Raw genomic sequence first — 27,014 nt, forward strand, 5'->3', positions numbered from 1 at the left:
ATGGAATGTTGTCTACTCCGGGGGCCTTGTTTCGACTCAGGTCTTTCAGTGCTCTGTCAAACTCTTCACGCAGTATCGTATCTCCCATTTCATCTTCTTCTACATCCTCTTCCATTTCCATAATATTGTCCTCAAGTACATCGCCCTTGTACAGACCCTCTATATACTCCTTCCACCTTTCTGCTTTCCCTTCTTTGCTCAGAACTGGGTTTCCATCTGACCTCTTGATGTTCATACAAGCGGTTCTCTTATCTCCAAAGGTCTCTTTAATTTTCCTGTAGGCAGTATCTATCTTACGCCTAGTGAGTTAAGCCTCTACATCCTTACATTTGTCCTCTAGCCATCCCTGCTTAGCCATTTTGCACTTCCTGTCGATCTCATTTTTGAGACGTTTGTATTCCTTTTTGCCTGCTTCATTAACGGCATTTTTATATTTCCTCCTTTCATCAAGTAAATTCAATATTTCTTCTGTTACCCAAGGATTTCTAAGAGCCCTGGTCTTTTTACCTACTTGATCCTCTGCTGCCTTCACTACTTCATCCCTCAAAGCTACCCATTCTTCTTCTACTGTATTTCTTTCCCCCATTCCTGTCAATTGTTTCCTTATGCTCTCCCTAAAACTCTGTACAACCTCTGGTTCTTTCAGTTTATCCAGGTCCCATCTCCTTAAATTCCCACCTTTTTGCAGTTTCTTCAGTTTTAATCTACAGGTCATAACCAATAGATTGTGGTCAGAGTCCACATCTGCCCCTGGAAATGTCTTACAATTTAAAACCTGGTTCCTAAATCTCTGTCTTACCATTATATAATCTATCTGATACCTTTTAGTATCTCCAGGGTTCTTCCATGTATACAACCTTCTAACATGATTCTTAAACCAAGTGTTAGCTATGATTAAGTTGTGCTCTGTGCAAAATTCTACCAGGCAGCTTCCTCTTTCATTTCTTAGCCCCTTTCATTAGCCTCTTTCATTTCTTAGGAAGGGTTAAGATCTTCGAAACGAAAATCCATCTAATCTCCGCGCTTCAATCTGCAGTGGGAAGAAGATTACTTTTTTTATTGAAACACATATCGGCTCTCTGTGTCTGTTTCGTAATACTTACATTAACTGCTGCAGAGTTTGTGTATGCACACCACAGCAGAATCATTGGTCAACGTTGCGAAGAAGTATTGACGTCCAACCTTCAGGCTCTCAGTGAAGGTTCCTCAGGCATGCCTGTGCAATACTGCCATATTCCAGTGTCCTCCTAGACTTCTCAAGAATATAACACTTTTTCGGTCATCACTCTCAGGGAACTTGTGGTATAAAGGTTGTATTTAAATCATTGAAGCAGATGAATACAGATGGACAGGCAGCAGACTACCAGTTATTACCCATATGCCCATCCGCATCTTACAACATAGTCAACGTAGAGGCAACCCAACGTGGTTCAAGAACCGTACTATACGTATAGGTGTACAAGTTTTACACGTTAACTCGTACCTTTCATTTGATATCCTTCACTGACAGCCACCACAAAATGCCCTTTACAGTACTGCACAGACCTTGATTATGTAATATTTATGGGTATATGGTCATACCGTTACACGCCTAGTCATCTTTATGCACAGACTGATCTACATCTACATCTGCACTGCACACATCAGATAACAGAGTGAGTCAGTGTACGGGTCAATAAAACTGTTTGCAGTATAATGCCGTGTGATGTTACAGATGGTGATCTGTCCGCCGGATGAATACGTTGAGCTTGTGTGTTCGTTCCCTTGCTGACACACGACAGTAAAAGGATTCATCCTATTCCTTCATTTTACTCCATATTCATCAATAACAACGCATATACTGCGCGCAGGGACTCATCTCAGGCGCCGGCCGGGGTGGCCGACCGGTTCTAGGCGCTACAGTCTGGAACCGCGCGACCGCTACGGTCGCAGGTTCGAATCCTGCCTCGGGCATGGATGTGTGTGATGTCCTTAGGTTAGTTAGGTTTAAGTAGTTCTAAGTTCTAGGGGACTGATGACCTCAGAAGTTAAGTCCCATAGTGCTCAGAGCCAGCCATCTCAGGAGCCGAGGTGGTACTTTGGCTAAGGTAAAGGCTCTCAAGCAAGAGAAAGGAATTTAAATCGCCTTTCGTATTCCCAGATACATACCGAACCCTCAGTTTTGGAAACGGATCACAAAACCAAGGTTCGACGTAAGTGGTAAGCGTATTCTCAAAAGAATCTTCGGAGCTGAATTGGAAAGCATTTCCCCAAGAACTTTTTGGCCCTGTGCTACCAAACTAACACTTTAGTATTTCCATGCCTGTTGAATTATTTTCGGTATTCTCGGTACGGAAAAAAAGACATTCATAAAGATTAAATACGTTGTGCGTGCATGGTGCTATTTGGGTATATCTAACATTACCGGAACTTTTCAGATGGAGATTTAAACACAGGATGGTTAGAGGTTGTACATGTGTCTGCGCTGAATGCTCGTCCGTATTTGCCAAGAGTGGAAAACGTTGTTGTCGTACCCTAGTGAACAACATGCCGTAGTCCATCAGAAAAGTGGAAGGAACCACACCCCAGTTCAAACCACCAACGAGCTGAGGAATGTACGGATCTCTAAGTGGCCTGCCTGATTTACAGATTTGTAAGGCATAGAGTACATATACACTGAAGAGCCAAAGAAACTGCTACACCTGCCTAATATCATGTAGGGCCCCCCGCGTGGACGCAGAAGTGCCGCAACACGACGTGGCATGGACTCGAATAATGTCTGCAGCAGTGCTGGAGGGGATTGACACCATGTTCAATAATGTTCTTGTCTGGGGAGTTTGGTGGCCAGAGGAAGTGTTTAAACTCAGAAAGGTGTTTCTGGAGCCACTCTATAGCAATTCTGGACTTCTGGGGTGTCGCATTGTCCTGCTGGAATTGCCAAAGTCCGTCGGAATGCGCAGTAGAATGAATGGATGCAGGTGATCAGACAGGATGCTTACCCACGTGTCACCCGTCACAGTCGTATCTAGACGTGTCACGGGTCCCATATCACTCCAACTGCACACGCCCCACACCATTAATGTGCCACCACCAGCTTGAACAGTCTCCTGCTGACATGCAGGGTCCATGGATTCATGAAATTGTCTCCACACCCGTAGACGTCCATCCGCTCGATACAATCTGAAACGAGACTCGTCCGACCAGGTAACATGTTTCCAGACATCAACAACCAATACCGGTGTTGACGGGCTCAGACGAGGCGTAAAGCTTTGTGTCGTGCAGTCATCCAAGGTACACGAGTGTGCCTTAGGCTCCGAAAGCCCATATCGATGATGTTTCGTTGAATAGTTCACACGCTGACAGTTATTAATGGCCCAACATTGAAATATGCAGCAATTTGCAAAAGGGTTGCACTTCTGTCACCTTGAACGATTCTCTTGAGTCGTCGTCGGTCCCGTCCTTGCAGGATCTTATTCCGGCCTCAGCGATGTCGGAGATTTGATGTTTTAACGGATTCCTGATGTTCACGGTACACTCGTGAAATGGTCGTTCCGGAAAATGCCCACTTCATCGCTGCCTGGGAGGTGTTGTGTCCCATCGCTCCTGCGCCGGCTGTAACACCGCATTAAAACTCACTTATATCTTAATAACCTGTCATTGTAGCAGCTGTAACCGATCTAACAACTGCGCCAGGCGCTTGTTGTCTTATATAGGTGTTGTCGACCGCAGCGCCGTAATGGTTCAAATGGCTCTGAACACTATGGGACTTAACTTCTGAGGCCATCAGTCCCCTAGAACTTAGAACTACTTGAACCTAACCAACCCAAGGACATCACACACATACATACCAGACGCAGGTTTCGAACCTGCGGCCGTAGCGGTCGCGTGGTTCCAGACTGTAGCGCCTAGAACCGCCCGGTTCGTGACTTACGATCAATCGGTCAACATAGTCTAGTTAGGACACATGTGTTACTCTTGTCTTGACTTGAACTGTTATTCTGAATTTTGTGAACTTTGTACCTTAAAAGAAGAGTTTAGACAATGTGTGCATCAATTGATTCTTTAATATTCAGAGACGTTTGTAAATATTCCGCACATTTCTGTGGCAATGGATTGTATAAAGTTTAAGTAAATCTTTTTATAATTCTTATCATAAAGTGAAGTAATATTTCGTATATTGTAGAACCACTCCACTATCTCCCAGAGCAATCAAAGAACACACCGTTGTACTGACGACTGTATTTTCGTCGGGTTCAACAAATTGGCGACGACTGCTGCACGGTTTCAGTGTGCACTTCCTTTCACTGCCTGGTGTTGCCAGTTTTCTGCTTTTGACTGTTGTGTATCAGGAAGTGTTTCACTATGTCAGCCGCCACAGGAAATGCCTCGAAGCGAAATTGCCGAGTTTCATGGGTACAGACAGAACGCCTGCCATTCGATGTACAGCAACCGACGTCACTACCCAGTCGCCGTCACGGCTTGCTGCACCTAAATTTCGCCCCTTCCATCGCCAAGAATAAGAATGGTCGGACTACCAGGCGCAGCTGTAGGCCCATTTTGCTGCTTACAACATAATAGGTATGGGGTGCAATGTATATTTTTTGGTGATGGTGGGACCCTATGTTTACTGTCTGTGTGTGAAACTCTGTGCAGACACTCAAAAATGGTTCAAATAGCTCTGAGCACTATGGGACTTAACATCTGAGGCCATCAGTTCCCTAGAACTTAGAACTACGTAAACCTAACTAACCTAAGGACATCATACACATCCATGCCCGAGGCAGGATTCGAACCTGCGAGCGTAGAAGCAGCGCGGTTCCAGACTGAAGCGCCTAGAACCGCTCACCCACTCCGGCCAAACGCGCAGACACTAACCGCGAATCAGGCAAGTACAATGACCTTGTTAAACTGCTCGACGAACATTTCGATAGTCAAGTCCATGTCACAGCATCTAGTTCGCAAGGTTTAAATTTTTTCGTCTCAAGCAACAGCTTAGTCAAACACTAAAACAATGGATAGCCAAACTCAGAGGGCTCACAAAGCATTTTAAGTGTAATTGCTCTTGTGGTGTCAGTTATAGTGATGTCGTGTTATGTGATTCTATCAGTCAGAATTTCTCAGTCCGTAGTGCAATTTTAAAACTGACAGATCCTAATTTAAAAACTGTTCAGTGTATTGTGAAATCTCAAACTATTGTGGACTCAACAAAGGTTTCTTATAGGCTTCATATATTTCTGTTGTTACAAGTGCACAAGGCACTCAATGTCTAGTATATGATAGTAAACACAGGACTCAGTCAAGCAGTAAGCGTCAAAGTAAAAACTTTCAGTCTTGTGGTACACGACATGTTCTACAAAATTCTGTGGGGAATTCCTGTTCGCAGTGCTTGTCAAATTATGACTGGAAAAACTGTCCTCGTGGTAATGCAACCTGCTACCAGACGGCGAGGTCACACCCAAACCGTTTGTTTATGCAGTAGCCCACTGCTACAGCAACCTACTTCTATTTCGTCTGCCAACAATGGACAAGAAATTCCAGTCCTTTGTGTGTGTAGTTTGCTAGCAACTTTTCATCGAGTGATAAAGTGTGTTTCGTTTCATGTCCTCCATCCCAGAAACTGTGCAGAATTTTCGGGTTAGAGTTATTTTTCTGTTCAACCTGTGCATACAAGACAATATATTACAAATAAGTGTTTCTGTGCCTGACTAATGCTTCTAACTTGAGTAGTAAGTACAAAGTACTGTTTGAATCCGGCTTATGAAGGGCCAAAGACATTGGAGCGCACGTTACAGTGAAATACAATGTGGAGCGGCGATTTTTTCGTTCACAATCTGTCCGCCATGAAATAGGTGGGGAAGTTGCTCAAGAACTGCATAGATGGAAATACGGTGGGGTTATCGAACCCATTTAAGCAAGCCAGTGGGCATCAACATTGGTAATTCTGAAGAAGTCACCCCATAGTTTACGTCTGTGTGCTGACGTTAAAGCACAGTAAACCCACAAACTATCGTCGATTCTTTTCCTCTTACATGTCCGGAGGATCTGATGGAAAACCTAGGACAGGGCACATACTACTCAAACATCGATTCGCGTGAGGCATATTTACAGTTGCCGTTGGACGAGCAATGCAATAAATACTTCGTGATAAACACTCACCTAGGTTTGCTCCAGTTTCAAAGACTACTGTTTGAAAGTGCCTCAGGTTCTACATTTTTTAACGGTTCCTGGAACAGTTAACAGCCAACGTCCCTTCTAATAAAAATTATTTAGACAATATTGTAGACGTGGGCTGTGTGCTTGCTGAACTTTTAACAAATTTAGGCTGTTTGTTTCAAGTTCATTTTGCGGCTGGCCACAAGTGCAATAAGGAAAAGTGCTCCTTCTTTCAAGAAGAAATGGATTGTTTAGTTCACGTACTTAATGCACAGGTTATTCATCCTACTACATCGCACCTGGCTGCGATTAGAGATCTGCTAACGCCCCATAACATTGAGGAACTACAATCAGTCATGGGGGTTGTTGTGGCGTAGCAAGACAGCCACGCCACTCGGAGGTAGCCGAAAGGCACGCTAACTAATGCAGACGGGCGTGTGTTTGAAACAGGACGCTCAATGAATGCTAATAAGAAAAGAACGTAATGTCTGTTTACTTAATTTTATTATCCTTGTGGTATACATCGTTCTTGTTGAGACAGGCTTTGGGCGATAATTATCAATTACTATGTAAGGCTAATGGCGCCTTGCTAGGTCGTAGCCATGGACTTAGCTGAAGGCTATTCTAACGGTCTCTCGGCAAATGAGAGAAAGGCTTCGTCAGTGTAGTCGCTAGCAAAGTCGTCGTACAACTGGGGCGAGTGCTAGTCCGTCTTTCTAGACCTGCCATGTGGTGGCGCTAGGTCTGCAAGTACTGACAGTGGCGACACGCGGGTCCGACACGTACTAATGGACCGCGGCCGATTTAAGCTACCACCTAGCAAGTGTGGTGTCTGGCGGTGACACCACAGGGGTAACTCACTTATTACACCAAATTTATTCATACCGCTGCCCAGATTGGCTGTGTCAGAAAAATGTGAGGTCCAAAGAATTCCACAACACGTTTCAACAATTAATGGATTAATTTTTAAGTTGTCGATGTTTGATTCATTTTGAGCATTTTTGAGTCTGTCGTGTTAACTATGGATCCATCTTCTTATGGGATCGGCACAGTGCTCTTCCATAACATTGGTTCTTCTAATAGACCTAATGCTTTTGCGTCTAAAATTCTTAACAAAGCGCAGTGTAACCATAGGCAACTTGAAAAAGAGGCACTCGCCATTATCTACAGTGTTAAGAAGTTCCACCAATATTTCTACAGTCGGAAATTCTAGTTGCTAGCATATCATTGACCTTTGACGGCCTTGTTGATTCCTGCCGAGCCTATACCACCTCGGACAGCGCAGAAACTGCAACGCTGGCCTCTGATATTGTCTAATTATCAGTACGAGTTGTTGTACATGTCCACCGCCCAACACTCGAATGCTGACTCGTTGTCTCGATTACTGTTCGGTAGCAACACAGCGTTTGATTCATCCGAGGAATCAAGTTTTCAAATCACTACACAGGAGTTCGAAAGTCTTCAGAACTTTCCTGTCAGTTTTTGGCGTGTTGCCGCTGCCATTGCTTGAGACGCAGCTCTGCTGGTTGTTATGAAATACGTGCGCCATGGTTGGACACACCTTTCAAAAGACTTTCGCCAGCCAGTGGCGCGCCGCTACTTCTCGTATCGTCACGCGCTAACCACGCAATTTGGTGTTCTGCTATTGCATACAGAGTGCGACAATGCGTAGGTTGTGATCCGTCACTCCCTACAGCAGGAAGTTTTGTCTTTATTGCTCGAAGGTCATTGGAGCGTAGTTCTCATGAACCACCTCGCCAGACGCCATTTTGCTTGACAGGGAATGAACACTCAGGCAGCAAATGACATCTCGTTGCAGAATTTGTGTGGAACATCAGTCAGTTGCGCCACAACGCTTTTCTGAGTGGCCACGTCCGTCGAGACCGTGACAACGCATTCATATTGATTTGACTGGTCCATTCTGGAACACACGATAGTTGTTAGTGGTGGACGCTAACTGTGAGTTACCTTTCGTTGTCCCCACGACATCCACCACTACAGCAAATACGGCGTCGCCTTTGTCTTCTATTTTTTGTCTTAAAGGTCTTCCTGAGGTCGTTGCCTCGGATAGTGGTCCATAATTCAAGTCATTCGATTACCAAGAGATTTGTGCTGCCAATGCCATACAACGTGTGTCCATTGCACCTTTTTACCCACAGTCTAACGGCATGCTGAACGGTTCGTTCGGACGTTCAAAAGCCACATGGAGAAACTCCGTTCCTCTCATACACGGGATCACACACTGAAACATTTTCTCTCCTCCTACAGCTCCTTGTCATGTGACGGGAAGTCGCTAGCAGAATCGTTACACGGTCGATGGCACCGTACTCTATTACATCTTCTGCGGTTGCTGCGGAAACAATTCGTTCCGCAAGGTCCGACGAAATTTCAGCCGCAGGATGAAGCCTTTTACGATGTCTTTGGCAAGCAACAGCCTTGGGAACAAGGAGTCATTACCGAAGCACTCGGACGTTCGTCTTATGTCGTCCACGGTTCTGCTGGGCTACTGTGGCCTGTGGCGCCACCAAAATCTGCTGCGTCGCACTTCTGACAAGGGGGGGGGGGGGGAGGGTGGACTCCCCATCGAACCCCCTCAGATTTAGTGGTAAGATGGCCCAGTGGACAGCCCGTACGCAGATGAAGTATGAAAACAGGAAGAAGGGGTATTGCACAATGAAAAACAAGGCAAAAGAGAAACAGTTAACGGTTCAAGCACAAGAAATGCAATATAGAGGAGCCAGGAAGAGAACTGGCGTCATGCTTTAGTTGTTTCGGTGTTGGACTGCCTGGCGGGCGTGCCGTGTTCAAACTTCCCTCGTGTGAACTTTTTTTTTCGCTGTTCGCTTTATTCAAATTTGTGTCCGTGTTGTGGTGTAACGCCCGTTTGCAACATCGAGGTGTAAGGAACGGACCTATAATGACAGCTGATTCTGGTTCAAAATGGTTCAAATGGCTCTGAGCACTATGGGACTTAACATCTGACGTCATCAGTCCCCTAGAACTTAGAACTTCTTAAACCTAACTAACCTAAGGACATCACACACATCCATGCCCTAGGCAGGATTCGAACCTGCGACAGTAGCAGTCACGCGGTTCCGGACTGAAGCGCCTAGAACCGCTCGGCTACCGCAGCCGGCAGCTGATTCTGCATAGCTATTCTATTAGCAGCCGAAAGAAAGTGGCTGTCGAATGCGAATCGCAAGGTTTGATGACAAGGCGACAAGTCAAGCGATTCCTCCACCGGAAAACACTTCTGATGCGTCATACTCGGCATTAGTGACAGTACATTTGTCACATGACAGGTTTTCAAACCGACGCACCTAATTTGCACGTGAGCGAAATATGGCTCGTTGCCCGATATAGGTGTGAATGTGAATGTGATCACTTCCAAAGAAACGATGAAAACAGAATAGTTTATCATATAAGCTGCAACAAATGTACGCAAAAGTTTCACAAACGCAGAGGTTCCCTGTGATGTGTCAAAACATACGTTTTCAACGAAGTGTTACCTCTTGATTTCCTTTGTTATAACATAGTTCACCCGTTTATTTGTTATTTTCATTTATGTGAGACGTCATTGTGGTATCTCCCTTGCTCCCACTATTCATCACATTTACTTGCGGCGGTAAAGTATTTTTACCACATGAGTCTCTTTCTATAACCAATGTGTAGTATGACAACTGCCAAGACGACAGAAAGAGAACAAACATTTCAACACCCCGGCGGACAGTTCATAATGTTGTGAAAACATAAATAAATAAATGGCACGAGGGAGTTTTAAACACGGCTCGGTTCTCGCTTCTCGCGCCCGGTTTCCCGGGTTCGATTCCGGCGGGGTCAGGGATTTTCTCTGCCTCGTGATGACTGGGTGTTGTGTGATGTCCTTAGGTTAGTTAGTTTTAAGTAGTTCTAAGTTCTAGGGAACTGATAACATCTATGGTCAAGTCCCATAGTGCTCAGAGCCATTTGAACCAAACACGACTCGCCCGCTTCGAAGTCGAACACCGTGACCACTTACCCAAAACCCCGTTGCTGTTTCAGGCTGCTCATTGTTGCAAGTGTTGTTCTCGGGCCGTTAACTGGTTCTATTTTGCTTTTTTTCACAGTTCGATACACCTTCTTCCTATTTTCATGCTCGATCTGTGTTCAGTTTTTGACGGGCTATCCATTAAATCTGACGGGGGTGCGATGGGGAGTTTCCCTCGTATGTCAGTGATTCTGTGTACAGAACCAGCACGTCACGGGGTCCCTTCCTTCTCTGCGCCAGTCGCAGCCGGCACCATCCACTGTGGTGCTCACGGAGGTCGGCGCCCCGACGCCGCCGCCACTGACTTCGCCGGCGCCGGCTGCCGGAACTGATGTCGGTGGACGCGCCGCCCCCTGAAGGTCGTCACGCCGTTCCACACGATCATTCTGCTGTGCACCCGACCACAGCAACTGCGCCACTGAATGCAGGCGTGCACCCTGGGACCGGTCGCTCGCACGCTGGGTGCCGGGCCGCGGGCCGGGAGGCGCCATCGATCGTTGTTAACCCCCTGCCGCCTGCCGCCTCATCTGATCTGCACCCGCATTCAGTAGCCCCCGCCCCCCCCCCTCGCAGTCGTCACGTGCGTCCGCCCTACACCACGACGTTTCCGACGATTTGCGGGCGGAAGAGGGGGGGGGGGAGGAATATGGTATCGTCCAAGGATCGCGGTGCCGTAACAAAGTCGGCATCTCGCACCGATACCACAGAAAATAACGGTGTCCCGCTGTATACTGCAACGACAAATGGGAGGCACTGGCGAAGCAACAACCTCTCTCAGCTTATCAGCGCCACCGTACCGTGACGCCCATATACAAACGAGCACAGTAAGGCTCAGCCCAGTTCGTGACCTCCGATGAAGCAGACGATAACGTTTAGTTAGAGCACTTGTGTTACGTCTTACGACGAGAACACGGCAAGTGCCATATCCCGATATCCCAGAAACTTCGTTCAAATGAACTCTTGTTCCGACTTACCCGTAGATACTCGATCGTTTCTGAGAAAACGGCCGTCAAAGTTTTTGACGTACTTTATGTGTCCTTTAGCGGCGGTAAACTCGACACGGCGGCTAGCGTTACGGCTTTTCACTTCCGTGTCTAGTGTTCTAAACTCTACTGTTGTTTCTATTTTATTTTTTTCATTTATCTACTCATCTCTGTAGAAGATTCTTTAACGAATGATTCTTATCAGGTTAGGAGATACAAGGGCATTATATGAATTATAATATTACAACAGTGTTTCAGTCACACATTTATTATAAATGCGTCTATGGTATTTCCAGGGATTATAATCCTTTTTCATTCTCATATTCTATTTGATTCTTATATCAATTCTTATATTGTATTCCTTCGTCTATTCTTCAGGAAGATCTTGTTCATTCCGTCGGATTATGCCGATAGTAGAAACATTCGGAACACAACAAGCATGCCGTAAAGGCACGTTTATCACAGCGACATTTCTTCGTATAAATCTTACTTGGGAAAGCAGGTCATTAACATTGCTAAGGATTTCATGCGTTGGCAATAATTGGCATAACGGGTCAGTTTCCCCAAAACTGGCTCTTGCAATTGATTACGAATCAGGATAAATTGCAGGAATTTCACCGAAAACATTTTCAAATAATTTTTTCATTTTTTCATTTTTTTTAATTCGTTCACCAGTTATTCAATTAGTAGACGAATAACGACAACGTTATTTCAGTATACATTGGAAAAAAATTCGTGTAGTAATCTTCTACGGATACGGACAAGAGGAGATAAATAAAAAAAGAATAGAAATGAGTTTCGAACAGGGAGCGCAGAAGTTTGAAACAGTGATGCTAGTCACGCTGCCGCCCCTTCGGCTGAACTATATAATCGCTGCAAGACACAAACAGTACTTCGAAAACATTAACCGTCGTTTTCTCGGAAACGCTCGAGTATCTAGCATTAATCCGAGACACGTGTCCGCTTATTTTCGCTCCTCTTCCACTGAGCGCAGTTCTAGGAAATCAGGTTTGGCATCTGCCGTGTTCTCCTTCTTAGACTGAACTGCCATAATGAACTTCGTGGTTTTTGTACTTCAAGAGGAGGGTTTAGTAACTGTGTGCATCAAGTGATGGTTTAATATTGAAAGACAATTGTATACATTCGGCACGTTCCTGTGGCAGTAAATTGTATACAGTGAAGTAAACCTTTTTATCATTCTTATAATAAAGTGAAGTAATATTTCATACGTTGTATTTCCAATCCATCATTTCCCAGAGAAATAAAAGAACCCATCGTTGTACTGACTATTGTATTTTTGTCAGGTACAACAATAACAATGTGCTCATAACCTGTTTTTGTCGATTAGTTGGAGTATGGTTATGATGTTGTTTTAACGCGTAAGCATGTCGAAGACTAAGATCGATAAAGCAGTGCAACGAACTCTATGTTTATTGTGAAAGCTCCAAGACTATTACACAGACGTTATGTAGAAGTTTAGAAATTTTTCGAGAAGTTACTAACAGATGTCGCTCTAATCGCAATACGTAGTGCCTATAAATAGTGCTACATAGCTCAGAGCGGTCAGTTCTGCTGTTGAAAAGTGAAAGGAGGTTAGCGTACCGAAAGAAGAGGTTGCAATCATGTATTCCACTGAACAACGCGTTTTTCTGGGACTGGAATACGAGAGTGAGAATACAGTCGTACGGCAACAAACGTAATTTCCGAACACGATTTAATGTTCCAAAAGGACTCGACGAGCAAACCATTCGCGAGGCTCTTCGTTAGATTTCAACGGACAGGCAGTGTTGCTGAAGATCTAGTTGGGAATGTTGGCCACAGGCAAACTAGCCACGGTTTCTGGAATTATTGAGCCAAATCCAAGGAAATCCGAAGAATTGGAGCAGAGACTGGTCTGAAGCGTTCCTGCATGCAGAAAATACTGAGACAGAGCCAACAGATCACTGCATTCGAACTCGAAAGCTACCAGGCCGTACCTGTATGTGCTGTACGACACAGGGCTGACGTCGCGAAACACATTCTCACAATGATTCAAAACAAAAGGATTTGATGTTGGAAGCATCTTTTCACACCTCCACCTGAATGGAATAGTAATGAATAAAACTGGTGATTTTGGGGTTTCTAAAATCCCAAAGTGTGTGAAGCGGAACCACTGTATTCTCCCAAAGTTACTGTTTGGGCTATGATATTCAGCAGACGTATTACTGGCCCTTTTTTCATGCGAGAAGCGGTCACTAGTAAACATTATGGTGCAGTTTTGGAGTATTTTGTTGCCACAGAGGATCGGCCAGGCATATAGCGGTTCGTGCAAGATGTGGTCAGAAGATGTCACACCGAACCGCTGTTTCGCGTTCTTGATGACTAATTCTGGAACAGAAACATTGCGTTGGATATTGCAAATTTGTTGGTGGAGGGATGGATTGGCCTCCAGATTCGCCCGATCTGACTTCCGGTGACTGCTTTTTGTGTGACCGTACCACTATGCTGGACGTCCTTGAATCGTCGATCTGTGTGGCATCTGAATCCATTTCCGTTGAAACACTACAGGATATTATTGGAAATTTCTTTGTTCGTTGAAGCCACATATGTACTGCGAGTGATGGACGCTTGGAAAGGACTGTGATGTAATTGCAAAGACTGTTTGCAAAGGGCGAGTATAATTATGCAACCTGATAATGTACGAGTTGCGCAGCGTACAGCCCTATCTGTCAGCAGCTTTTCGAACTATTTCGAAACTTCTGTACAATTTATGCATGAAATTCTTACAGCTTTCACAATAAACGCACATTTTGTTGCGTTCGTATATCGATCATAGTTTTCGAGGTATTTAATTTTGAAATCGAGGAGTCCTTCGCTGGATGCCCTGTAGATTCATTATTGCAATAATGTGGCGAAGTCCTTACCTGCAATCTTTAAAGATGGAAAGCTGGGCTCGAATCTGCCATTTACTTCTAAATCTACATTGTGTTCCGCAAGCCACAAACGGTGTGTGGTGGAGGATACATGGTGTCTCTGCCCCATCCTCGCCGTCTTTCCCAATCTACTCACAAATAGTATGCAGTGAGAAGGTCGGTCTATACCCTTCTGCATGAGTTTTGGCGTCATGATTACACGAGGAGTTGGAGGAGTAAGTATGTTACTTGTTTAACGTGAACGGAAACAGCCTTCATAGGCTGAAGAGACAAATCATGGAACAGCGGTATGCACATGTACAGATGACTGCAGTGTCGCGTACACAAAGTATACAGGGGCGGAGCTGTCGTTTTATACTCAGGTGATCCATGTGAAGCGGTGTCGGACGTGATTATGGTCGCACGATGGGAATTAACAGAATTTGAACGCCGAACGGCAGTTGGACAATCTATTTTGGAAATCCTTATGGAATTCGATATTTCGAGATCCACAGTGTCAAGTGTGTGCCGAGAATACCAGATGTCAGGCACCAGATCCACCGTTGACAACGCAGTGGCCGACGGCCTTCACCTAACGCCATTTGCGTAAAGTTGTCAGTGTTAAGAGACAAGCAACACTGCGGGAAGTAACCGCAGAAATCAATGTACAAAGTACGACGAAAATATCCGTTAGGATAGTTTGGTGCAATTTGGCGTTTGTGGGCCATGGTAGCAGACGACCGAGGCGAGTGCTTTTGCTAACAGCACGACATCGCCTGCAGCGCCTCCTCTAGGCTCGAGAGCGTATCGGTTGGACCCTAGGTTACTGGAAAACCGTGGCCTGGTTCGATGAGCCCCGATTTCAGTTGGTAAGAGCTGACGGTAGGGTCCGAGTGTGGCGGAGACTACACGAAACCTGGGACCCAAGTCGTCAACAAGCTACTGTGCAAGCTGGTGGTGGCTCCATAATGGTGTGGGCTGTGTCTACATGAAATGGACTGTGTCCTCCGGTACAACTGAACCGATCCCTGATTGGAAATGGTTATGTTCGGACCATTTGTAACCATTCATGGACTTCATGTTTCTAAGCAACGATGGAATATTTATGGATGACAATGCACCATGTCACCGGGCCATAATTGTTCGTGTTTGGTTGGAAGAACATTCTGGGAAATTCAAGAGAATGCTTTGGCCTTCCAGATGCCCGACATGTATCCCATCGACAATTTGCAGGATATAATCGAGAGGTCAGTTTGTGCACAGAATCCTGCACTGGCAACAACTTAGCAGTTATGGACGGCTGCAGGGACAGCATAGGTCAGTATTTGTGCAGGGAACTTCGAACGACTTGTTGAGTTCATTCTACGTCGAGTTGCTGCACTACGACGGGCAAAAGGAGGTCCGATGATGATGATGATGATGACGATGATGATGTCTGGTATGTGGAGCGCTCAACTGCGCGGTTATCAGCGCCCGGACAAATTCCCAACCATTGCTCAGTCCAACCTCGCCACTTTCATGAAATGATTGTAAGCTAGCTTGCGTCATGGTCACTATGTGTAAGTTGCGGAAAAAATTGGCGTTATGTGTAAGTTGCGTGAAGCTAACTTTGAATAAAAAATGCTGTTTGACATGGAAATCAACGTGATATAAGATTTGGTCGCCACCAACTCTAGCCACACGACCAATAAAGGGTTCGGCTGCATCGGAAAATTAATAAATTTAATCATAGGGAAAACGACTCATAAGAGAACATTCATTGTACTGAAACTTCCTGGCTGATTAAAACTGTGTGCCGGACCGAGACTCTAACTCAGGACCTTGGCCTTTCACGGGCAAGTGCTCTACCATCTGAGCTACCCAAGCACGACTCACGCCCCGTCCTCACAGTTTACCGCCGAGTTTACCGCCGCTAAAGGACACAAAGTACGTCGAAAACTTTGACGGTCGTTTTCTCAGAAACGATCGAGTATCTAATGATAAGTTGGAACAAGAGTTCGTTTGAACGAAATTTCTGGGATATCGGGATATGGCACTTGCCGTGTTCTGCTCGTAAGACGTAACACAAGTGCTCTAACTAAACGGTATCATCTGCTTCATCGGAGGTCACAAACTGGGCTGAGTCTTACTGTGCTCGTTTGTATATCGGCGTCACGGTACGGTGGCGCTGCGAAGCTGAGAGAGGTTGTTACTTCGCCAGTGCCTTCCATTTGTCGTTGCAGTATACAGTGAGACACCGTTGTCTTCTGTGGTATCGATGCGAGATGCCGACTTCGTTACGGCAGCGCGATCCTTGGACGATACCACATCCCCTCCCCCCCCCCCCCCCCCCGCAAAACGTCGGAAACGTCGTGGTGTAGGGCGGACGCACGTGACGACTGCGAGGGGGGGGGGGGGCTGCTGAATGCGGGTGCAGATGAGGAGGCAGAACCTCGTTCTTCTGAATGTCAGGGTACGTCACTTCAGTCCTCATATCATCATCATCATCGTTTGCGCACAGCTCGGTAGAGCCATGCAATGTTCGTCAGGACATTCCCGGGCGACGAAGGCACTAATAAGCTCTTCTTCGTGCCTTCCCTGAGCAAGCAGGGAACGTCCACTTCAGGTGCTGTTTGGTAGCAGTCAGCTGCACAGTTCTGTACTTGTTACATTGGCACATCCCCGTGCCGTGAAACTCAGCGAATTCATCTTCATGAGATGGTAACGTCTCAATAGACCAGGAGGCCATGCTGTCGTCAGACAGTATTAATGTCTTTGGGTCGTGCCTCAGGCACTACCCACACCTGCGCCTGGCCCGGATCAGCGACCAGGGCGATGTCCTGCCGCACCACGCCGTCTGCGCTACAGTCTGGGACTGGGGGTAAAGCAGCATCCGCTCCCCTCTGGCGCGGAAACAGCCGTGGCCGCTCACGGCTGATAGCACGGCTTCGCAACACCTGCCGTTGCAGCAAGACGCGTACTTGATGTTGCGCCCACTGAATACCTGCACTCACAGAGACTTTCACATAATACACTCCTGGAAATGGAAAAAAGAACACATTGACACCGGTGTGTCAGACCCACCATACTTGCTCCGGACACTGCGAGAGGGCTGTACAAGCAATGATCACACGCACGGCACAGCGGACACACCAGGAACCGCGGTGTTGGCCGTCGAATGGCGCTAGCTGCGCAGCATTTGTGCACCGCCGCCGTCAGTGTCAGCCAGTTTGCCGTGACATACGGAGCTCCATCGCAGTCTTTAACACTGGTAGCATGCCGCGACAGCGTGGACGTGAACCGTATGTGCAGTCGACGGACTTTGAGCGAGGGCGTATAGTGGGCATGCGGGAGGCCGGGTGGACGTACCGCCGAATTGCTCAACACGTGGGGCGTGAGGTCTCCACAGTACATCGATGTTGTCGCCAGTGGTCGGCGGAAGGTGCACGTGCCCGTCGACCTGGGACCGGACCGCAGCGACGCACGGATGCACGCCAAGACCGTAGGATCCTACGCAGTGCCGTAGGGGACCGCACCGCCACTTCCCAGCAAATTAGGGACACTGTTGCTCCTGGGGTATCGGCGAGGACCATTCGCAACCGTCTCCATGAAGCTGGGCTACGGTCCCGCACACCGTTAGGCCGTCTTCCGCCCACGCCCCAAAATCGTGCAGCCCGCCTCCAGTGGTGTCGCGACAGGCGTGAATGGAGGGACGAATGGAGACGTGTCGTCTTCAGCGATGAGAGTCGCTTCTGCCTTGGTGCCAATGATGGTCGTATGCGTGTTTGGCGCCGTGCAGGTGAGCGCCACAATCAGGACTGCTTAAGACCGAGGCACACAGGGCCAACACCCGGCATCATGGTGTGGGGAGCGATCTCCTACACTGGCCGTACACCACTGGTGATCGTCGAGGGGACACTGAATAGTGCACGGTACATCCAAACCGTCATCGAACCCATCGTTCTACCATTCCTAGACCGGCAAGGGAACTTGCTGTTCCAACAGGACAATGCACGTCCGCATGTATCCCGTGCCACCCAACGTGCTCTAGAAGGTGTATGTCAACTACCCTGGCCAGCAAGATCTCCGGATCTGACCCCCATTGAGCATGTTTGGGACTGGATGAAGCGTCGTCTCACGCGGTCTGCACGTCCAGCACGAACGCTGGTCCAAATGAGGCGCCAGGTGGAAATGGCATGGCAAGCCGTTCCACAGGACTACATCCAGCATCTCTACGATCGTCTCCATGGGAGAACAGCAGCCTGCATTGCTGCGAAAGGTGGATATACACTGTACTAGTGCCGACATTGTGCATGCTCTGTTGCCTGTGTCTATGTGCCTGTGGTTCTGTCAGTGTGATCATGTGATGTATCTGACCCCAGGAATGTGTCAATAAAGTTTCCCCTTCCTGGGACAATGATTTCACGGTGTTCTTATTTCAATTTCCAGGAGTAGATTATGCATGTATTACAAAAAAAAAATCGGCGGAGATTCCTACTACTGACTAATACATGAAAAATTGCCCAAAATTGTTTGACAAGGAGGGCCTTCTTAATAATAAAAAAACAATAAAACAATGAGGAAATTTACATGACTAAAATTCAAAGAACTAAGATACTTCTTATATAACATAGATACAGCATTACATACGTTGAGACTATTGTTCAGGGTAGGTCTTGTGCAAGATTTGGTAAGGATTTGGAGTAGATTTAGTGACGTTACTAACTACAAACACAAAATTTTATCTACTACTATCCACATTCCCACACACAATCTACAGAATTTGTACCAGTCGCCACAAACATATAGAACAACCACGATACTCACACATAAAAATATATATTTTTGAAATCTAATACCCATATTGTTATTCGTTGACCGTAACATGTTAATATTTAGGTATCAGACTGATGTAAAGGAATCAGTGGGTATAAAAATAGAAATCAAAATCACTTTATCCTGTAAGTAAACACATAAAAGATTGTAAAAAAATTCAAATCATTTGCCCATGGCCATGATCACTCATCTTACTTATTGTCATACGATACTCACAATCATTGCACCATTACTCACCACGTGTCGCCAGGGATCCACACATGCCTTCATGTTATTTCACACTTATAGGTTGTTACCTTGATTATTTATCAAATATAAAAATTTCTTGAGTTTAAAAGCTGTCTCAATCTTCATCCTTCAGGGCTTCCATATTCTGGAATCCTTTAACGTACCTGATAGGTGGTGGCAAATTACAACTTCCAATCATATTATAAGATCGCATCACTGAAAATCAAACGCTATTAGTCTCACTTCACACACAAAACCATCACCTACAAGTCATCAAATCGTCTCATAAACATCGCAGTTCATTTGCGAGTCTCACACAATCATCCTCACCTAGAGGGAATAAATACACCACAACTGAAGTCTACTTTACGCAATTATCCATTAACCTGCAAGGCGTCTAATCAGCGCATAAACATCGCAGTACAGTTGCAAATCTCACAAAATTCTCCTCACCTAGAGGGAATAAATACGCTGAAACTGGAATTTTTCATAAACAACCACCTTAAAACTATTTACTCGCCACAACACCATACTCTATACCTTTTCACTCATCAGAATTTTTTTTTATCTTACTGTGAGAGGAAGCGCCTCATCTGAATCTCATAACCACTCATACTCTGATGTCATAAAATTACACAACACTACCATTTTCTGCTGAAAAGAAGAAACAACAGTAAACATATTGAGAAACCCTTAAAAATTCATGGGAAATAATACACTTCAATGTTACCCACAAAAGAATGAATCAAAAACATAGGGGCAACACGTCGTTCCTATCTCAGAGGTGCACGATCATCAGCTTCTTACTCAGCCAACTCTCATTGTTCTATTTGACTAGGGGCATTGGGCGGATTATATCGGGGGTTTGCCGGGCGAATTTCTACACCCGCTGGCGGAGCGTCCACACTGTTTCTAGCACCCCTGTTGTTATCTCCCCCTCCTTGCGTTTGTTCGTAATTTTCCGTATGTCGTCCACCTCTATTTGCATACCTGTTCTCACGGTCCCTGTTGTTACCATACTGACGGCCACGGCCCTGACCATTTCTCCAACTTGCACGGTTTTGCCAGCTGCCACCCCCGTTTCTATTTCGCCAGTCACGGTCCCGTGACCGTTGCCCTTCGCACTCTCTCGACGCCTCTGTCCTGCGCCACCTTCTGCCCCCGCAACTGGGATCGCGCGTCTCCGCGCCACGCTGCTCTGCCCGTGATTCTGTGTGCATGGCCAGGCTTCATATACTAATTCTTGTAGAATAGCTTTGAAGCCGTCCACATCGTGCTTGCACCCTGCAGTCAGTACGATGTGACGCACGTGCGACGGCAGCTGGGTCATACATATACGTATGAGTTCCGTAGGCCAAACGGCTCGTCAGGGTACTGATGTGACTGCACCATATGTTCAAACAAACGTGCAGCACTCATAAACCCGGAGACTTCCAAAGCAGGAATCATAAATATACTGTGTTTTATGCGGTGTTGCACCGCCTTCGACCAATACGCCGCGAGGAACGCCTGTTTAAACGCGTGCACGAAAGTACACTGCCGTGCAACCTTTCGCATTCAAGAGGCGGGCTCTCCTGCCAGAAAACCACACATGAATTCTGTCTTATATTTACTAGGCCACGTTGGAGGGAGGGTGAGACGAAATTGTTCCACCCACGCCACGGGATGGATACTGTCGCTCGTATCCTCGAATAATTCGAATTTTCGTAACGATAGGCCGGCCAGTGTCGCCGAGCGGTTCTAGGCGCTTTAGTCTGGAACCGCGCGACCGCTACGGCCGCAGGTTCGAATCCTGCCTCGGGCATGGATGTGTGTGATGTCCTTAGGTTGGCTAGGTTTACGTAGTTCTAAGTTCCAGGGGACTGATGACCTCAGATGTTAAGTCCCATAGTGCTCAGAGCCATTTTTTTTTTTTTTTCGTAACGAGAGGAAGTGTTTGTGGTCAAACTCCAGTGTTTCCTTCCGCGAGAAACGCTGTAGAGAACGCCTTCTCCGGCCCCACGAGCCGTTAACAGTCTCATCATCCTCATAACCCGATTTTTCCTCGTGACCTGTGTTCCTCTCCTCACTTTTTCCACGGTACCTATCAACCTTCGCCGCCATTCCGCGCCTACTCTTTATTCGGACCTCCAGTGAAGCCACGCGCGCGTAAATTCTTTTTCTGCGCCCGCATATCTCTACCCGTTTCCGTATCCCCAGTGCTAAATATTTTGTTGCCGACTGTGTTTCCTTAACGTGGTTTACTTCTGCCGGAAACGTGCGCTCGCTACTGCTCATTGCGGAGCGGTCAGTCACTAGCTCAACAACCCGCGCTAATTCGTCTCCGAGTTCCCGTGTTTCCACAGCTACCTGCTGCTTGTGCGATGCGAGGTCGCTTTCACAAGCCTGTATGGCGGAGGTATTCTGATCGACGCGCTCGCTAATGGAGTCCGGGCAATGTTTGTCCGCTACCTGCAGCCGAGACAGTAGGTTTTCCCCGTGTTTCTGAGACGATGTCTCAATGGCCTGAAACCTCGCTTCTATTGTTAGTTCTTCTGCTACGAGGCTTTCTCTCTATATCAACAAGCCGCTGCTCTACATTGCTTACAATACTATTTATTCCCCCGGCTACTTCCTCAAACCACCTATTGATCTCGGCTAGGATTCCATCCGATTGCTCCTTCATTTTAGTTTCTAATTGACCTTGCATTATGGTGAGAAACTGCAAAAGCTTAGTCATATCCATCGCCTCATTGCTATTGTGAATACCGGCGGGTTCACTCCCTCTATTAACCGAATGAGCGTTCTGTTCCTGATTTCGTATTGTTTCTACCTCTTCCACATTCTTAGCATCTGCTTCTAAACTTCCAGCCTCTACCCCATTACTTACTGTTCTGGTTTTCACGGCTTTTGTATTCACGTGGTTATCGCTTCCTGCAATTACACTAGTACTTTGATCTTCCTCCCTAATTCCTTCGCAGAGTTCCTGGTTACCACGCTTAGTTTGACTACGCGTTTGCATCATTTTAGGAATGAAATCCTCCGTACAACTGTAACGTTACACTCGCCTTTCAACACAATTCCCTTAATCCCTGTGATTAGCACTAACCAACGTTAGCTTACGATACCATAACATGCATGAATAAAACCTAAAAAATACACAATATACATAAAAATACAAAATCAAACACAAAGACAACCACAACGCTGTTTGCAACGCAGAACTTCCAAACAATACAGAAATTCTTTGGCTCTGTTGAAAGAGAAAACAAATTAAAACATATAATTAAAGCACTGTAAAAAAATCTAACTACCAATTTTTCCAGAAGACTCCACGTCTAGCGCATCTTGAGCATGGGTCGACCATGTGTAAGTTAGCTTGCGTCATGGTCACTATATGTAAGTTGCGGAAAAAGTTAGCGTTATGTGTAAGTGCGTGAAGCTCACTTTGAATAAGAAAATGCTATCTGACATTGAAATCAACGTTAAAGATTGGGTCGCCACCAACTCTAGCCACACGACATATAAAGGATTTGGCTGCATCGGAAAATTACTTAATTTTATCATAGGAAAAAAGACTCATAAGAGAACATTCATTGTACTATAACTCGTAAAGAATGGGATGTAATTACTAGTTTGGTGTTGGCATTGTTCTCGTGAATCAAATATTAAAATAAAGTAAATAATGCGTGAATACTGTGCATAAGAGCAACATGCAGCAGCTCTCCTGAAAACATCTATTCTAAAGAATTTGTCTTAATTAAAAGGGAACACTAATTATTGGACCTGTACGCATGGAAACGCTATGGATGGGCTACCAAGGAAATTACAAGGTAAATGGCGTCGGTAATAGAGACGTAACATCGGTACACAGGATAAGATTGGTGGCAAAATTATTTATTCCTTAAAACATTGATGTAATGTATCTACACAGCTGCTATTGCCTGGTAACTAAGTATAATTTCTTGTGAAACGGTACACGATTCACAACACGCTCGTATGCCCACGTGATTTGCGGAGACACAATTTCTATATACCGTGGCCAAGTTTTAATCACATTACACCACGCAGCCTCGAACAATTAACATTTTTTCAGAAGGCACATTTGAATGAGCAAAGGATGATGGCAGTGGGCCAACAAACTCTAATATTAAACGAAGTGGATGGCTTCCAACGGACATAAGGTAAATGAGACAAAGAAAATTCACGAAGAGGCAAAATTATTAAGGTTCAGGAAAGATTAGAAAGTATACAGACGCAGTTGCAGGCAGACAAACATTCACACTAAACCGAGAGCGCACTTCTTGCATATGCAACACCTTTGTGTTACGTTCTTTTTACGGATTAAAGTCTGCATTAGGAATCAAACTGAAAGACTGCAGAAGCCTGGCATTCCTTGCTGCACCTAGGTTAAACAACCTTTATAAGACGAGACTCGAGACCAAAAGCTAAAAGCTCCCCTCTCGCTACGAGACAACGCTCCACTCGGTTAAACCAACTCACCGTCCTCCGAAGAGAACGCGGTTGCTGTTGTGTTAGCAGAAGAGCCAACACCGTGTTACGAGTGGAGGCCGAAATGCACGCGTTTCAGCTTACTGACGTGAGGCCTGGAAAATGACAAGGAATGAGAATTCAGAAAGCGGACGTAATTAGTTTCATACTTAACTTTAATCCATTAATGATGAACGTCGCTCTTGACGGTACATGATTCACAATATTATCTGTTCAGAATACATTCTTGAAGTAATTGTAGTAACTGAATATGGCGCCTTGCTAGGTCGTAGCAAATGACGTAGCTGAAGGCTACGCTAAACTGTCGTCTCTGCAAATGAGAGCGCATGTATACAGTGAACCATCGCTAGCAAAGTCTGCTGTACAACTGGGGCGAGTGCTAGGGAGTCTCTCTAGACTAGACCTGCCGTGTGGCGACGCTCGGTCTGCAATCACTGATAGTGGCGACACGCAGGTCCGACGTATACTAACGGACTACGGCCGATTTAAAGGCTACCACCTTGCAAGTGTGGTGTCAGGCTGAAGAGCGGCGTAATAAGCTACTGCCAGCCCGCCCCCTTTAGGGGGAATCGAAACCCAATAAAGGAAAAAAAAAAGTGTGGTGTCTGGCGGTGACACCACAGTTGCAGACCCTCGGCGCGCCAGAAGCAGACTGAACCTCTCACACCCTCCAGCGTCTCCCACGCGATTCCGTGGCCAGGAAACCCCAGAGATGAGGCTTCCGCCACCAACGTCACACCGGTAACTTTCACGCAAGGAGAGCAAACCTCTTTGCTTACCTGAAAACTACAGGGGCTGGCCATTCTGAACGACTACTGCTGATTCTCTGCAGCAGACTAAACCACCGTATAGCAACATGAAACACACCACATTCATCCACTCACGCCTGCCACAGCGTTTTGTACCATTGGAAAGTAAATAAAATGATAATGACGCAGCATCGAGCGCTTCCCGAAAGGAGGACTCCATTCCTAACTGCCTTGTACTGACGGGAACAACAGTGAGGTGCACACATCAATGATGTGGCATATACAGGTGTGTACACTGATAAAGTATAGAAAAATATTACGTGGATCCATGTTATCGAAGCGCTAGCTAATTTGGAATGCCACAAGGGATCTGAACTCCGCTCTTCGCGAGGAAGAGGCTACTTCTGTCGCACTCGAAAATGCATGTGGAAGTTTTGTAATCTGGATGTTCAACAGCGTGGGTGCAAGAAATAAATTACACAGTGAGGTACATCGCGAAAAATATAATTAAAGTAATGATAATGACCAGGTGCAAGTCGTTAATTTGAACACCACTTCGGCTACTTGCGTGTCCCTAATCTACTTCACGTATCCAGTCAGGGAAAGGGAATACAAATCACGTGTCTCTTCTGGCAACTCCTCTCATCGTTGAGACGTGAAGGCTAGATCAAAGGCAGACTGAAAATTTTCATCGTCGGGCCGGGATTCGATTTCGTGACCTCTGTGTCTCCAAGCGCGCGATTTACCACTAGTCCACCAGGCCCGACATATAATTAAAAAAATTCAGTAGGATTTGTGCTGGTAACCCTTGAGAAACGAGGCACTGGTGAAATTTATGTTATTACTGTAATGAATATTTACATAACTGCTACAGTATCCGTTAGGCTTAATCAAAATATTGAGAAAGATAAAGCTGAATGAGGAGTGAGACAAGGAGATACCGAAACACAAAGATATTCTCGTCAGCTTTAGAGGAACTCAGATCTCTAAACTACGGAAACGGAGAAAGACTACACATTAGTGATACGTACGTGAAGCATCTGATGACATTGCTCTGCTTACCTCTAGCGGATATACATTTGAATGTCTAACGCAAAATATTTTGCTTCTGGTAAATTTAGCTGAAAACGATGACAAGATGTGGGGTAAAATAAATCAGCACAAGTGTAAAAATGGCCTGGAGTGAATTTGATATGATACACCAAATTATCAAATAAAGTTTTAATGTGTCCGAATCAGAAAGTTTATATTGTCAGCGAGCAGTGGAAAGGTGCACCTCGAGTATCACTAGGAGACATAGAAAAACAAACGGATCAGAGAACACAATGAAGAGAAGACATTATTATGAATGTAATGAAAATGAAAAGGAGGTGTGCGAGACATGAAGCAAGGTGAACTCAAAGTAGATGGATCCAAGATAGTCTTTGGTGGGTTCTCAGAAATAAGAAACGCCTGCATAGTGTAAATGTCCTAGTTATATTAAATAACTAGCAGGAGCAACGTGGATATGTGTAGGTGAAAAGTTTAGCAGTAACTAAATCAGCCATAGCAGAGCATTGTCTGGAACTAGGTCATTCAATTGATTACAATATCACCAAGATTGTGACACAGACCTCAAGATTTTGGGAGAGTGTCATTAAAGAAGCCATTGAGATTAAGGTCACAGACAATCTAATCAGCCGTGACTCGGGATACCAAATCAGCACTGGCTGGAATCCAGCGCTTAACCTTGTGAAAACTCAACGCAGGACACTCCGGGATTCTACAAGAAATAGAAGTGGAGACCAAGAGAACAGCCGTGAGACAAGGTGTCAGACATAAGAGACCAGATTTGACACACCCTAGATCCTGAACTCGACTTCAGAAGACGGACAGGCCGGGCGCGGACGGCGGTCGGAACACCGGCGACCAGAGAGGGACAATGTAGCCGCGTCTGGCGGGCGCGGACCGCAGACGGAACACACGACGTGGCGCGGACCGATTATGGAGCGCCCAGCAGGAACCCGAAGTGGAGATCATAGTAACAGTCATGAGACAGAGTACCCAACATCTCAGATCGAGTCTGAGACACCTCAGATTACGACCACAACCGTTGAGGACGGCCAAAACGGGCCCAGACGGCAGTCAGAACATCAGCGACTGGAGGGTTCCATTGAAGCCGAGTCTGGCGGGCGCGGACCACAGGTGGAACACTCGACACTGCGCGGACCGATTAGGGAACGTTGAGCTCCTTCCAGGCATAAATACTGGACTCGATCGACCCAAGGACCCAAGTCGCCTAAATCACGCGATGATATACCGCTCTTCCTGGTCGTCTGCTCCGGCACTGTTTAGAACCGCAAGCTCTACCAATTGACGCAGGTCGCCGACGTTCCTGTTCGGACTTAAGATCTTCGCTCCCGGAGAGGCCCAGTGCAGTGCTTTCGCTGCCAGGGGATCAATCACGTCGCGCGCCACTGCTCTATGCCGGACAGATGTGTTAAATGCGCCGGCGCCCACGCAGGACGTGCGTGCACCCGACCGCCCACCGAGAAGCCGACATGTGCATTCAGTGGCGGTGCACACGTGGCCAGTTACCGTGGGTGTGAGTTGTGGAAGCGTGCCATCGCTCGCCAACGTGGCCAAACACCCGCGCCACGTCCGAAGAAGCCAACAACGAGGCGGCTCGGCGTCTCTTTCGCGGCGGCAGCATCAGGGG

This window comes from Schistocerca cancellata, chromosome 4 (assembly GCF_023864275.1).
Source record: "Schistocerca cancellata isolate TAMUIC-IGC-003103 chromosome 4, iqSchCanc2.1, whole genome shotgun sequence".
Taxonomy (NCBI): Eukaryota; Metazoa; Arthropoda; class Insecta; order Orthoptera; family Acrididae; genus Schistocerca; species Schistocerca cancellata.